This window comes from Myotis nattereri, assembly GCF_964212035.1.
Source record: "Myotis nattereri genome assembly, chromosome: 11".
Taxonomy (NCBI): Eukaryota; Metazoa; Chordata; class Mammalia; order Chiroptera; family Vespertilionidae; genus Myotis; species Myotis nattereri.
The window spans coordinates 25,813,843-25,826,439 of NC_138086.1; the positions used below are offsets into that span (position 1 = coordinate 25,813,843).

At 41.4% G+C, this 12,597-nt stretch overlaps 1 long non-coding RNA gene across 1 annotated transcript; it reads right to left on the minus strand.

The window, feature by feature from the left end:
• Positions 1 to 4,651: 4,651 nt before the first annotated feature.
• Positions 4,652 to 12,212, minus strand: LOC308526885. The gene is made up of 4 exons (XR_013996583.1): positions 12,069 to 12,212; positions 9,503 to 10,701; positions 8,457 to 9,408; positions 4,652 to 4,881 (listed from the first exon to the last, which is right to left on the minus strand). It is a non-coding gene; the product is annotated as an uncharacterized lncRNA (long non-coding RNA).
• Positions 12,213 to 12,597: the final 385 nt, after the last annotated feature.

Here is a 12,597-nt window from a genome sequence, read left to right on the forward strand (position 1 = left end):
TGTGATGTTACAGTTAAAGTTCTAAGTACTTCATCACAAGTGAAATTAGTCAAGCACTCTGAAAGTGTTTTCTCTCTTAATGTGGTGCACAGGGAGATATTAGAATAAGTTTAATCACTTTATCAGTCATTGTTTGCATCACTGTTGTTTTCATATCATGTTTTTGTTGTTTTCATATCATGCCTCTGTTGTTGTTATATCCTTTTGTTACTGTTTATTTATTAATAAATTTATATATTATTTTCATATACATTTTACTAATTTCCTTTCACCTCTCACACTTCTATTATAGAGAAAGGGCAAATAACAACATTAAAATATCTCCGCTAATTAATTCCCTTTTTTAAAAAAATATATTTTATTGATTTTTTACAGAGAGGAAGGGAGAGGGATAAAGAGTTAGAAACATTGATGAGAGAGAAACATCGATCAGCTTCCTACTGCAAACTCCCCCCTGGGGATGTGCCCACAACCAAGGTACATGCCCTTGACCAGAATCGAACCTGGGACCCTTGAGTCAGCAGGCTGATGCTCTAGCCACTGAGCAAAACCGGTTAGGGCAATTAATTCCCTTTTAATGTGCATGAATTTCATGCACCGGGCTACTAGTCTATACTAATAAAAAGGTAATATGCTAATTTGACTGGGAGACCTTCCAGGAGAACTTCCGGACGTTCTTCTGGACAAAGCCATGGTTGTGGGGCCAAGGTAGAGGCGGTTAGAGGCCAAGAGAGAAGGGCAGTTGTGGGTGATCAGGCTGGTGGGGGGCGGGGCCATTGGGGGTAAGCAGACCAGCAAGGGGGGCAGTTGGGGGCAAGTAGGCCATCAGTGGGGGTCAGTTGGAGGTGATCAGGACAGCGAGGGGGCAGTTTGGAGTGAGCAGGCAAGCAGGGTGACAGTTGGGGGCAAGCAGGCCAGTGGGGAGGGGAGGGAAGGTTGGGACGAGCAGGCTAGCAGAGGGGGCAGTTGGGGGCGAGCAGGCCGGCAGGCAGGCAAGTGAGCGGTTAGGAGCCAGCAGTCCCGGATTGCGAGAGGGATGTCCGACTGCTGGTTTAGACCTGATCCCTGTAAACCGGCAGTAGGACATCCTTGGAGGGGTCCCAGATTGGAGAGGATGCACGCTGGGCTGAGGAACACTCCCTCCCCCGCGCATGAATTTCGTGCACCGGGTCACTAGTCATCAATAAATCAACAAACCAAGTATTTGCAAGGATGTGGAGAAAAGGGAACTCTTGTCCACTGTTGGTGGGAATGCAGATTGGTGCAGCCAGTGTGAAAAGCAGTATGGAGTTACCTCAAAAAATTAAAAATGGAACTACCTTATGACCCAGTGATCCCACGTTTGGGACTTTTTCTGAAGAAACCTGAAACACTGATTTGAAAGAATATGTGCACCCCTGTGTTCACTGCAGCATTATTTATAATAGCCCAGATTTGGAAGCAGCCCATTTTGCTATTTCTCTTTCACAACCTTGACCATCATTTAAAAATTACACAAGAGAGATGGTTTGTGTTTACCACTGTGTTTGCCCCTTGAGTTCTTCTTTTTAAAATTTCTTTTCTTTATTGATTAAGGTATTACATATGTGTCCTTATCTTCCCCACTCATGTCTTGCTGTCTGGTATGCTCTACCTTCAGGTAGCTGAGTGATTCTCTTCTACATCTTCTTCAGGCCTTTGCTTATTTATCATCTTCTCAGTGAGGCCTTTCTTCACCACCTTATTTAAAATTAATCCATCTCCTCTGCTTCTTTCTCTTTCCCTTCTGTTTTATTTTCTGCCACAGCATTTATTTAACTAACATATATATATTTTACTTACTGTTTGCTTGCTTGCTTGCTTGTTATGTTTCTACCCAGTAGAATGTAAGCTCTGTAAGAGCAGGAATTGGTGTCTGGTTCATTTGGTGTCGTATCCCCTGTGCCTCAATATCTGTTGGATGGATGAAGGATAATGAATGGATGAAGGATAATGGATGGATGAATGGATGGATGAAAAGTATTTATTCTGGATTTACAGTTGAGAAAACTGAAATCATGTCTCTTAATTGTTACAACCCATAGGGCCCACCCACATACTCTGAGTGAGCCATGAAGGACTCTACAAATAATCATAAATTTCATGGACTGCGTGACACTCTTAAACTGGGACCGAGATGATCACTTTGCAGTCCAGGGTGATAGGTGGAGAATGTCAGTCTTAATTCATGATCAAATTTTTACTCCTATCTCCACTCAGGTCTAATAATGAGGCTAAAATAGGAATTGAAAAACTGTCGTTATTCCATCCCTTCCATTCTGTTTGTTCTACTCCAAACTTGAAACAGGTATATCCCCCACCCCCCCTACTATCAACTTCCTCCTAACTATGATTTGAACAGGGCTTGGTGATGGGCCATAGCACTAGGTCTGCTTTCTACCAGGACACAGCTTTCAGGGGGCCAGACAAGCATGAGTGGAGGAGAACGGCCACAGCAGTATCTCTATGAGTCAAGCCATGCGAATAGCTCTGGAGAGAAGCAGGGACAAAGACAGCTTGTGTATGGTAGCTTCGCAGGGGCCTTGGGCCATCACAATCTGCAAAATTATACCCTTACTGCCCAGTCTTTGAAGAATCCTGGAAATTAAAGATAATGGCTGTCATATTTATTGATAAGCTGAATTCATACCCCTTGCTGTTTTCCTACGAACAGCAGTATTCTGATTATTCCAGTTTTTATTTCTTCCTCCAGTATAGCAGTTTCCCTAGGACTCCATCACAAATTACCACACAAGTCGTGCTTCAAAAACCCGATACATATTCTTTCACAGCTCCGGAGGCTAGAAGTTCAAAATCAAGGTTTGGCAGGGCCACACTCCCTCTGATGGCTGCAGCCATTGTCTATTTCAAGCTAGATGTAGTAGGCAAAATTCTAAAAGGTCCCCCAATATTTGAATGTGATAACATTCACATAATTGTGTTATATTGTATGATAAAGGGGATTTTACAGATATAATTAAGGTCCCGGATCAGCTGACCTTAAGATAAGGAGGTCATTCGGTGGTCCTGACCTAGCCACATGAACCCTTACTTGTGTTACTTCTGTTTGTTAGACAGTCACTTGTACTGAAGATGATGTAGAAGAAAAAAATAGGGCAAACCATAGTTTCTTTTCCTTTTGGCACAACCTTATTCATCAGTAAAACAAATGAAGAACATGTTGGAAGAATGTGTGTACATCAAGAAGTGAAATAAAAACAGTTGAATTAGTTTTGTGCAATGTTTCCACTGTCCTGGTAAAACAACATACATCTGTGTGTATGAGCTCCAAAATATGAGTTGTGTTATGTTCTACTGATTTTCCATATGAGTTCAATGCTCTCCTGTTTGCATTTAAAACTGATACTGCATAATAGAAAGATGAGCAGTAAAATTCATGCTAATAACTTACCATTTTGACATTAACAAATAAAAACAGGTGTGACTAGTTGAGAGAGAGACAGAGAGAGAGACCCTGGAAAAAGGAAAAAGATTTATATGCAGTACCTTTATTGGCATCTTTCCCCTGCTTTTTGGACAAGGGCCCCTGCATTTTCATTTTCCACTGGATTCTACAAATTACTAGTACGTAGTCAGCCACGGAGTCAGATTTCTCACTGTAAGAGATGACAACTATGAAAAGATACAAACCTAGAATGGCCCCTGTGGAACAGGATTAGAATTAGTGTGAACTCGTGGTTTTCCATAGAGATAGATTGGCATAGAAATTGAGATGTAAAGATTTGTGGAACTATAGATGTGTATGTACCATTCTCCATTAAAACAGACTAGGGTTGCTTGGAGAAATATCTAATTCCAGGGTTGAAGCAGGGAATATATTTTTCCACCAGAAAGTGAGGGAGTGCTCATGAATGAGGGGGTCCTGGCTACAGGCACAGAGGCCAGCTCATTTAGAGCATAAAAATTAATGACACTAATGGATTATGACACACTGAATAGGAGAGGGGTCTGTGAGACTGAAATAAATAAATGAAAATTAAAAGTTTTCCTCACAGCATATTGCCAAGTATAAATATAGAAGAAACGATGGGCAATCATATTAATAACTAGTCCATCCAAGAATCACCAGCGGGTACTGAGGAATAGGATATTTACCTAATCTCAAAGTACCTCTCCAAAAAATGCTTATTAATTACAATTATGGACTGAATGTTTATGTCCCCCCTCAATTTCGTGGGTTCAAATCCCAACACCCAATGTGATGGTATTTGGAGACAGGACCTTTGGGAAGTAATTGGGTCATGAGAGGGACACCCTCATCAATGAGATTAGTGCTCTTATGAGGAGACGTGGGAGATCTCTCTCTCTCTCTCTCTCTCTCTCTCTCTCTCTCTGTCTCTCTCTCCCTCCCTCCCTCCCTCCCCTCTCCACCACATCAGGACACAATGCGATGGTTCTTATCTGACACTAGATTTGTTGGAACCTTGATGTTGGACTTCCAGCCTCCAGAACTGTGAGAAATAAATGTTTGCTGTGTAAGCCACCCCAGTCCATGGTAACTTGTTACAGCAGCCTGAGCTGACTAGGACAATTACCAAGGGGCAAAGAGTGACTTTACAGTGGAGAAGCCTGGCAGATCCCTTATTAATTTCTTTTCTTTTCTTTTTTTATTGTCTTGCTAACATTGCAAACGCCAGTCTCTGGACATCACTAGAAAGAGCAGGTTGTGAGGCTCCACTTTTTGAGCAGCCCTGTTGCCTTCTGCGTGTTGGCTCTCTGCACATTGCACTCCCGTGTCCAATACAATCTTATCCATTGTGAAGTTGTTGGTCGAGGTCGCCACACCATGACTTCACTTACGTATCTTCCTCAGCCTGTCTCTGGATTTGGGGCTTTGGCCTTCTGTTGGCACAAGCAAGACACATTGTTGTCACTCTTCCACCAGGGCAAAGGCTGTGGAGTCATAAGAGGGGGTCAGGCTTCTGAAAATAAAAAAATATCCACAAGCCCCAGCTCATTCTTTCTCTTACCAACCTCTTTTCTTGGTTTTAATGATTCTAATAAAGCAACACAGGCCTCACTCATACATATTCTTCAAAATAAATCAAGTACCAAGTATTTTCTTAAAAGTCCAGACACAGAGCCCTACCCTGTTTTGCTCATTGGCTAGAGGATCTCGGGTTCGACTCTGGTTGAGGGTACATACCTCAGTTGCAGGTTCGATCCCTGGTCCTGGCTGGATGCATGTGGGAGGCAACCAATTGATCTGTCTCTCTCTCTGTTTGTCTTTACCTCTCTCTTACGCTCTCTCTAAAAATCAATGGGGGAAAAAATGTCCTTGGGTATGGATTAACAACAACAACAAAACACAGAACTAGGTTAGGAAAACAGTGTAGTTAGAAACCACTCTTTCCAAAGTATTCGCATTTTCATATCCACCAAAGTAGTCCCTTCTGGCCTGTCTCTCAGGTAAATCCAAAGATTCACGCTTTCCACCTGCCTCTCAGATCATGCCGGCCCAGAAGAGTCTATCCCTTTAGTCCACACTCCAGCTCCTTGCAATAATCTGGAACTAGTCCTAAAGGCACTAGAACTCCTGAGCCCATTTCCTTCATTTCTGATTAAACTTTCAGAGGAAAAGAATGATTTCAGGGAAATAATCTCTTGACTCCTTTCTTCTCTGATTTCAGCTCTTTATGGGTGCAGCGTCTGTCTTCCAACTTTGTTTATTTCAAAACAAAAAGGTAATATTGTAAAGCAGAAAATACTGCTGTCGTTGTTGTATTCTAATGTTCTGTAACTTAATAATTGAGTTCTACCTCCAGACTGGAAGCCAAGTACTCAAAAAGTAGTTCAAACAGTTGCTTCACCATAATTATCAGCCTTGCACTATCGTCCTTAGGGAATCTAACAGATGCAAAGCAGCGCACTCACAGCCGTAAATTCTGATAAACAGGTTTGTCTCCCTGCAGCCATGCCCTATGTTTGTGTAGGAAGTGAGCCAGGGTCAGGAGCTGAGGTGGCCCCAAGGCTAACCAACAATGCTGTGCTTCTGGCTGCAGTGGAAATGGTAGGGTTGACTTAACCGGTTCAGCCTCAACCAGACAGTCTGTTTGGTGGTGCCTTGAGGCACTGAAGGTCGTCCCGATCTTCAAGATCAGACTGGCCCAACCACTTCCAGTGACCAGGAATTCACTTCTCCCAACTAATATTTAGAAAAATGTTGTGTTCAGAGAAGCCTTTTTTTTTTTATGCCAAAATATGCCTTCCTATATCTTCCACCCGTAGGACTCAATTCTGTATGCTGGGACTACATGGAACAAGTCTTAGCCTATACCTTGTGAGAGCCTTCCAAGTACTTGTCATGGCTGTATATTCCTACGCTATTTCCAATTTTTTTTGTGTGTAAATAATGCCAATTAATCATTAGTGTTTAAATTAAAGCTTAATACTTTATTTTCTTAAAGCTATTTTTTAAAATATGTTGTGTTTTTTTTTAGAGAGAGAGGAAGGGAGAGGGGATAGAAACATTGATGAGAGAGAAAGATCAATTGGCTGCCTCCTGCACGCCCCCTATTGGGGATCGAGCCTGCACAGGAATGGAACTGGAGACTTCTCTGTGCATGGGATGACGTGCAACCAACTGAGCCACACTGGCCAGGGCCTCCACCTGATTAATTTGAAGCAAATCCCAAAGATCAAACCCTTTCATCTATAAATATATCAGTATATGTCTCTAAAAGGAAAAAATTCATACCAGATCACACATAAAAATTAGCAAAAAAATTCCCAAGTCGTTCATAATAGTGGCTTGAGGGTAGTTCTTCTTGTTCAGAAAAATTTCAATTTCAGCCTTGGTCTAAAAGAAAAATCTCAGTTAAACTTTACCATTACTAAAACATCAAACTGCTGTTTGGTAGGGCAAGTCAGGATATTCCGCTTCTATTGCTGACAGAAAGTTCATAGAAGTGAAGACACTCAAATTCACAAAAGTGAATACAGTTAATTTTTGTTATTGGTTTAATAATACATGACAGACTCAAATACAGTCTTGCATCACATAATGATGTTTTGGTCAACTATGGCCCACATACACAATGGTGGTCGCATAAAATTATAATGGAGCTGGAAAGTTTCTGTTGCCTCGTGACACCATAGCCTTCAGAATGTCATAGGACAGTGCATTCCTTATGTGTTTGTGGGGAAGCTGGTTTAAGAAAACCTACTGCTCTGCCAGTCATACAAGAGTATAACACAGCCCTAGCTGGTTTGGCTCAGTGGGTAGAGCATTGGCCTGCAGACTGAAGAGCCTCAGGTTCAATTCCAGTCAAGGGCACATGCCCGGTTGCAGGCTCGATCCCCAGTGGGGGGTGTGCAGGAGGCAGCCAATCAATGATTCTCTTTCATCATTGATGTTTCTATCTCTCTTCCTCTCCCTTCCTCTCTGAAATCAAGAAAAATATAATAAAAAAAAGAGTATAGCACATACAATTATGTACAGTGCATAATACTTGATAATGATAATAAATGACTATGTTTCTGATTTTTGTATTTACCGTACTTTTATTGTTATTTTAGAGCGTACTCTTCCTAATCATAAAATATGTTAGCAGCAGCCTCATATATATCATGTTTACCAAGTCTGTCAATTGCATCATTTTCTCTTGTGCTTGAGTCAATTTTGTGTTGTTATATAAATTCAGTAAGTGTACGTTTATAAAATCTACCATAGCATACAGTAATGCCTTAGGCCCCCACTTTCACTTACCACTCACTCACCCAGAGCAACTTCCAGTCTGCAAGCTCCATTTATGGTCAGTACCCTATAGAGATGTATCATTTTTTATCTTTTTTATCTTTTCTTTTTTTATTGATTTCAGAGAGGAAGGGAGAGGGAGAGAGAGATAGAAACATCAGTGATGAGAGCGAATCCTTGATCAGCGGCCTTCTTCATGCCCTACACTGGGATCAAGCCTGAAATGTGGGCATATGCTCTGACCGGGAATCGAACTGTGACCTCCCGGTTCATAGGTCAACACTCAACCACTGAGCCATGTCGACCAGGCTATAATTAAGCATAATTAATATGCTTTTCCTACTATTGGATTGAATTCAATTTAATAAACTTTAGTGCAAATATGGTGGCATTGATAAAGTTAAAATGTGTGGCTAGACAAGCAATTGAAAAACTAAAGGAAAAAGGTTGATTATTGAGTGGTAAAGATTTGGGAAGCCTTATAAAAGAGATGAAACTTGATCTGAACTTTAGAAGGTAAAATTTAAACTAGAGGGAAAAAATGGAATGCTTCACAAATTTGTGTGTCATCCTTGTGCAGGGGCCATGCTAATCTTCTCTGTATCGTTCCAATTTTTAGTATATGTTGCTGCCGAAGCGAGCACCATTTTTTATCTTTTACATTCTATTTTTTTCTGTACCATTTTTATGTTCAGACATGTTTAGATACACAAATACTTACCACATTGCCTACAGTATTCGGCACCATAACATGCTGTGGCCTAGGCGCCATAGGTTATCCCATATAGCCTGGGTGTGTAGTAGGCTGTGCCACCCAGGTCGGTGTGAGTGCACTCTGCGATGTCCACACAACGACGAAATTGCCGAGTGATGCATTTCTCAGGACATCTCCCTGTTGCTAAGTAGCACATGACTGTATTTTCTGCATAGTATCTGCCGATAAATCACACAACGAGTAACTGCACGCTTTAACCTTCTACTTTTTCATAAGCTTTGTAAATTTGTCCAATTAAACCTTTTCTGTTCCACACAAATTTCTACCACTAGGAGTTGTAACACATCTTAGCAGATTCCACTTCAGGTTGTTCTGTATTAGAGATTTTCTCAACTTCTTTGAAAATATTCTCACTTGTACTTGCTCTACACAGACGATGGAACCCAATTCTTCAGTCACTTCAAACCTGGCGTTGCTACCTCAAGTAAACAACTGAGCAGTGCCGGTAGCATCTGTCAACTCATTAAGATACAAGGGAAAAATACTCAGAACCATCAGCCTTCTTTTTGTAACAACTGTTGATGTTGCAACCAAGGTCCCCAACTCTTGGACCAACTGTTTTTACCATAGGTTGATTGTTTTAAACAGGTTTATTTTCTCTGGACACATTTCTTCAACTTTTCCAATCAAATACAATCTTATTAACTTAATATTGGTAAACCACTTTCTTTGCTTGCTAATAAGCCGCTTGGAAACTTGCTTTGGTTGCAGCTTCATTTACATTTTTAATTCTTGTGAAGAAATTCTAGCTGTCCTAATTTTTTTAACTGTCACTTTCCTATGAGTTTGGAATATTGTGATTAGTGCTTAATCTGGTGATGGTGACACACATTGTGCTTAGCACAGTTGTAGCAAAATTTGAAGTCCACTTTTCTTGTTTCGACATAAAAGATATGCACTGGTAAAATAAAATAAAACAAAATGTCAGAAAATATCATGGTACAAAACTATGCTTGGCACTTGAAATGCTTTCTGAGTGCATCATGACTTACTGAGCAGCAGTATGAAGGGATGAGAGTTCCACATCTGGTCTCTGTTGCAACTTGTCAAGTCTGCTCTTAAAACTCGAATACAACCATAGACAATATGAAAATAAATGCATGTGGCTGTTGTAATAAAACTTCATTTACTGATAGATATAACCTTTAATTTCAAATATTTTTCACATGTGACAAAGAATTCTTTTTCTTTTTTTCAACGATTTTAAAATGTAAGACTATTCTTAGCTTTAGGGCCATTAAAAAGAAAAAAGGCACCCTGGCCAGTGTGGCTCAGTTAGTTGAGTGTCATGCCATTCACTGAGAGGTGATCAACTCCATTCCTGGTCAGGGCATATGCCCGAGTTGGGTTGATCCCGGGGTGTGGGGTGTGGGGGGTGTGAGGGGTGTGGGTGGGTGTGTGCAGGAGTAATGCCGGTGGTCTTGATCCAGCATCTAGAAGGGCTCAGGAATCTGGAGAAGGCGCTGTGCTTAAACTAATAAAGAGTCCAGAGACAAAACATAATTTTGAAAGGCATTATGGGGAGTCAGAGAAGATTTAGCTAAAGGAACTAAGTTCTCCTTGTCTCAGGACCCCTTTCTATTTATTAACACAATTTGTCCCAAGGCAAGGTAGATATACATCAAAGGCCAGGGTTTATATACACAATCTATTGTCAGATTGGGGAATTGCCTACGGTTGTTCAGGTGTTTGGCCAGTAGGAGGCAATAACATGTAGCCTGAAATGTCCTCAGCTGTCTGGCAGCAAGCAATCATTTTATGCAACCTTTTCAGGCTTGGAGAAATGCCTTCAGCCATTTCCAGATGATTCAGCCCTACTGACATGCTGGAATTGGCTTCCGGCACAGGAGGCAGCCGATGGATGATTCTCTCTCTCCCTCTCTCTCCCTCTCCCTTCCCCACTCTCTTAAAAAAATCAATAAAAACATTTTGAAAAGTCAGTGGGCTCACAGGCCATAGTTTGCCAACCCCTGGTCTAAACTATTATACCTCTAAAAAATGCCACAGATGTGTTAGATCCCTGAATATTCACAGGTTTATTCCCTATCATCCGAGGAATACATCTCTTACCTAAGCATTCACAGCTCTAGTCACTTTCTGCTACCGGGTCCAACTGGCATGGTGTCATCAGTATAGTGGACCAGTGTCCAAAATGTCCAGGTAATCAAGGTTCATTGTCATCCTCCACGATCTATTTAATTTAAACAAGGATTAAACTGGTTAACTGAATGGGCTATTATGGAGATAGTCACTCTTGCCTCCTTTAAGTGGTTGAGAGTGAGCAACTCACTGCAGGATGTTCTATTTTTTTCAACTTACCATCTTTGCCTAGGGTTGCAGATCAGGGAGATCTTTTAGGGGTTTCCTCTTAGCCCAGGGATGGCGAACCTATGACACGCGTGTCAGAGGTGATACGCGAACTCATTTTTTTGGTTGATTTTTCTTTGTTAAATGGCATTTAAATATATAAAATAAATATCAAAAATATAAGTCTTTGTTTTACTATGGTTGCAAATATCAAAAAAAATTCTATACGTGACACGGCACCAGAGTTAAGTTAGGGTTTTTCAAAATGCTGACACGCCGAGCTCAAAAGGTTTGCCATCACTGTCTTAGCCTTTCCAATCACTCCACAGAGAGCCAATGAGAGGGCTCTTCCAGTTTCTAAGTATTCCATAGCCTTTGGACTTGGGCTAGGACTCCATCTATCACTTGGCCGCTGAACATCCTCTCTAATAAAGAGGCTGATGATATTTTGGGTCACTTGGTATCCATCTCAGCTTATCCACAGCCCTTAAAATACTCAAATATTTACTTTACTCAGTGTACAGTTAATCTGATAAAAATCTGTTAGGTCCCTTTGAGGAAGAATTGTTAATAGCTACTCTAAGGACTTACTATGGTGTTTCAGCCACCTTCCTCAAGGGGGCACAACAAGTCAATCAATAGATTCTGAATCTGAAATCCACCTCAACTCTTGAAACTAGACAAGAGACCAGATTTTCTTTGTGGTACTAACCCACTCAAGATCTTTTTTGGATATATAAATCAATTAGTACCTCATTTGCCTGCCCATACATCTTGCTCCTAGACACCATGGTTTATTAGTCCTTGCCACAGATTCTTGAGAGTCTAGGCCTCCTGGTTGTCACTCTGGCCTTGCTATTCACTCAGAGAATTGCATTAACCTGTCTTCCTAGAGGCTTATTGTGGCAATTAATGCAGCCAATTAATTTCACCAATCTTACCTTCGCTCTGATAGTTCTATGCTGTGGACTTGCTTCTGCTCTTCCAGAATCCTATTATCTCCACTGACACCAGGGAGCCCAGTTTCCCAGAAATATTTCCCAATGTCAGTGTTGGCTCTGCCATCCAGGCTTGTGTAAGTGCACTCTACGATGTTCATGCAATGAGGACAGACAACACTGCCTTTGTCAGATGCTGGTGTCTCCCCCATGAAGCATTCCTTCCTGCTTCAGTGAAGACAGTGCCTCTGTGTCTCCTGGTCATTTAGTGGTTCTCTGGCGTTGCACCATCAGTCAGTTCTAAGATGCTCACCTTTCTGAGCCTTTAACCTGTTCCTCTGCCAAGGAATTTCCAGCATCTCTGCCTGATTTACTGTGAGCATCATTTTCCCCAAAGTTTAAGGAGATATTCCAGGAGCTTATTAGGAGCGACTCTAGGAGACCTTGCCAGAACGAACTGGGGGAGGAGAAAGCAAAGAGCAAAAATCAGTTCTGAGCTGAGGGGAGGGTGACACCTTGAAATGGATGACAATTTGAAGTCTTTAGCTAGGTGTACCTTTTAATACCTGAAAAGGGAGACTGTTTTAATACCCAAGAGTGAATTGAGAGTCATTGGATCTGCCTGCGACATCTCCAAGGCACAGGAGAGAGAGCCAACAGTGTTTTTGAAGGCAAAGCTAGAAGAAAAACAGCGCTGTTCCCTCATTGTGCACTGCCAATTATAGATGGTTCAAATAACCTGTTGCACAAGTGCTGAGGGCAAAATGTGTTTCTGCCTTCCATTTCCTTGAGTTGTTTTTTCCACTTAGAAAATGTGTTACAATGAGTCATTATGCAGTATA